Raw genomic sequence first — 3856 nt, 5'->3', positions numbered from 1 at the left:
TCCATTTCCAATACAAGATGTGCTTTTGGTGGCTACTCCAGTACGTGCAATAAATCGGCACTTGTAATTTTTACGCTCTTTGACGTGGTTTTTTTTTTCTATTTTTGAAGCTGGGGCATAAAATTGTTTTTTTTTAACTGGCAACTGACGTATTTCAAAAATTATCTACCCACGCTCTTAGTACAGAGAATAAAAATGGGCATTATCAATTGCTGGCTACCTCAAACATGTTGCGTTTAAATTATACTGCTAAGATTCTGGGCGGAAATAAAGACACATCAAAGGTAAATGCTATTGTGCAGTGTGCCTTTGATATGTCATTTAATGTGCTTTGATTTAGCAGCGAAAAGATCAGATAATCCTCTGAACAAATAAAGAATGAGTCTTGGAATCAAGGGAGATAGTTGACTGTGGGAACTGTTTTGAAGATAAGCCTTATGGCATTAATCATATCTGTTTTTATCTCTTGCCTCAGAAAATTAACCAAATGATTAATTCTGCACTCAACTTGCCAGTATTGAATGCTAAAGTCTCCTGAAATAGTGTTGGAGTTCTGTGGTGTTAATGGGATGACATTGTCTGGAGCACCTGCAATCCCACCATCTCGTAAGGGATGGAAATATCTCCGCCATACAAAACCATTTCCAGCCAACATAATTGACAAAATAAGGAGCACGTTGAATACAGTGAACCGATTCATTCCAGCTCTCGAGTAAACGATTCCCTGGCAGAACCTGAGAGAGAGAGAAGCAATGGATCATTCTGCAACAGCCTGCACAGAAATAACTTCCTCAGATTGATAGTTCTACCTCATTGTGAGACTAATAAAGTACTAAATTTAAGAGCGATCAGGAACTATCAGTCTGTCACCGTGTTCTGACATTGGAATGTTTATACTATGACAGGAGCTGATAACTCACGCAAGATGAGATGCAGAAAGTGGAGATGATATTCAGTATTTGACAAGCAAAGGGCAGAAAGTTTGCATTTATTTATTTATTTACATTTATTGAGATACAGCACAGAATTGGCCCTTCAAGCCGTGCTGCCCAGAAATCCCCCAACTTAAATCATGAGACAATTTACAATGACTAATTAACCTTCCAATGTACTTGGACAGTGGGAGGAAACCGGAGCACCCAGAGGAAACCCACACGGTCACAGCAAGAACGTATAAACTCCTTACGGGCAGTGGCAAGATGTCTACCTTGTTCAATTTAATGCCAATTAAACAAGGTAAAAATCCTACTTGGCATTAGATAAGATGAGGTGACTCAAAGCAACTGATAGCATTAAGAATGCACTAGAATGCTGGGGAGAAGATTGAATATCCTTTTTAATGTATCATTGGAAGAACTTTCACGTGAAAAACTATGGAAGAAAACAATACTGCCTTTCCGCAAACAATAACCTCCTCACAAACATGGACAGCACACACTGTTTCCTGAAGCCCCATATTGCCAGCTGCTGTGTGCAAAACAAAGACTTTGAGAATGTTAGACAGGATGAAGCAGTGAAGAGAGAAAACTAAAATAATCACACCTTCTGAGTTTCTCCAAATGAGTGACTCTTCCCACTCAGCAAAGTGCAAACAGATTATTTCATAGTTGGAGGATGAACTACAGGACATTTGCCATTTGCCATCTCCTTTCATTTCTGTGTATCAAGACCAACTCTTTATTGCACCTCCAATATGGAAAATGTAACTGAATTCTTTTCATTCTTAGTTGGAAGAAATGTTTCCCAGAAGGGCAAATATCACATTGCCGTTGATTGTCAGGGTGAGCATAGCACCTTACAGTATCATACATTTTGTCTTATATTTTCCATTCCAACAAACGTGACTTATTTTCAGAATCAAAATTAGATTTAATATCACTGGCATATGTCATGAAATTTGTTAACTTTGCGGCAGCAGTACAATGAAATACATGATAAACAAATATAAAGAACAAAACTGAGTTACATTAAGTATATATAAGTCTCTTAAATAGGTAAGTTAAAATAAGTAGTGCAAATAATGTAAAAGTAGTGAGGTAGTGTTCATGGTTCAATGTCCATCCAGAAATCGGATGGCACAGGGGAAGAAGCTGTTTCTGAATCACTGAGTGTGTGCCTTCAGGCTTCTGTTCCTCCTTCCCAATGTATGAAGAGGACATGTCTTGGCTGGTGGGGATCCTTAATGATGGACGCTACCTTCCTGAGGCACTGCTTCAGTTCCATTTTATTAGTGTTAGGAAGCACACAACTTTACCAGGATTAGATAGTGTAAGATGCCATCAACTGTGCAAGTATCACTGTGAGTGCTACATATCAACTTTGAGATCTACGTTAACTTGAAAAGATTCCAGTCCCTCAAAGAGCAGCTGATTGGTATTAAGATCAATGCCTTATAAAATGGCAATAGATTATAGTACTATCTGTAACTAAGGCATCATGGAATACTAAAAGATATATATTTTTGTCAATCTGTGCCTATCTAAATTTGTATCAAGTTTCAACCCCTCTTTCAAAATTTTCCCACTTTGTTTGATTTCCAAACACAACCAAACAACACCATCCTTGCAGCTATATAGGACCCTGGTCAGACCCCACTTGGAGTACTGTGCTCAGTTCTGGTTGCCTCACTACAGGAAGGATGTGGAAGCCATAGAAAGGGTGCAGAGGAGATTTACAAGGATGTTGCCTAGATTGGGGAGCATGCCTTATGAGAATAGGTTGAGTGAACTCGCCCTTTTCTCCTTGGAGCAAAGGAGGATGAGAGGTGACCTGATAGAAGTGTACAAGATGATGAGAGGCATTGATCGTGTGGATAGTCAGAGGCTTTTTCCCAGGGCTGAAATGGTTGCCACAAGAAGACATAAGTTTAAGGTGCTGGGGAGAAGGTACAGAGAAGTCAGGGGTAAGTTTTTTACTCAGAGAGTGGTGAGTGCGTGGAATGCGCTGCCAGCAACGGTGATGGAGGCGGTGTGGTGAACTACATATACCTGTCTGGACACGCCCCCTCCTGCCGACTGCTCCTGTGGCTCCTCCCACAGACCCCGGTATAAAGGCGATTGGAGCCACAGACCCTTCCTCAGTCTCCAGGATGTTGTGTGATGGTCACTTGCTGCTTGTGCTTTCTCCCAGCCAATAAAAGCCTACCTTAACCCACATCTCAGAGTTATTGATGGTGCATCAGGCAGATAAGATAGGGTCTTTTAAGAGGCTTTTCGATAGGTACATGGAGCTTAGTAAAATAGAGTGCTATGGGTAAGCATAGTAATTGCTAAGGTAGGGACATGTTCAGCACAACTTTGTGGGCCAAGGGCCTGTATTGTGCTGTAGGTTTTCTATGTTTCTATTTTTCTATCCTTGTTCAATCATGTCAGTGCTACAATATCAGAAATTCACTGATTAGTCCCATGTCTTTCCTAACCCCAAACGGAAATTGAATGAACTCAATCTCTAAGCTTCATCCCAAATCCGGAGCTCTCAGTTTCCTCTCTTCATTTTCTGTTTGGCATTAATTTCTTTTTCAATAAAAAGCACTTTGACAAGTCTTCCTAAAGATGAAAAATGCTGTAAAATGCAATGTGACACTACAAATGGTGAAGACATAAAGGGAAATTATGCTATAGGGAAACTGAAATGCAAGAAACAAACAAAATAGCTGCTGAATGTTTTGCCAGTATATTTATTTTAGATTTCCAGCATCTGCATTAATTTAAAAATTTTTATTCAACTGACACTACCATCACTTGTGTCATTCAATCCCCAAGCAAAAGAAATTTAAAATTCAAAACAATGATTTCATATTTCAAAGATTGTCCTGTTGGCAGCGCCGTCGGGACCGGTTCCTAAACTGCAATTTGAT

This window comes from Hemitrygon akajei, chromosome 14 (genome assembly GCF_048418815.1).
Source record: "Hemitrygon akajei chromosome 14, sHemAka1.3, whole genome shotgun sequence".
Classification (NCBI taxonomy): Eukaryota; Metazoa; Chordata; class Chondrichthyes; order Myliobatiformes; family Dasyatidae; genus Hemitrygon; species Hemitrygon akajei.
The sequence above is the reverse complement of the archived record's forward strand: the minus strand, read 5'-3'. Positions refer to the sequence as shown.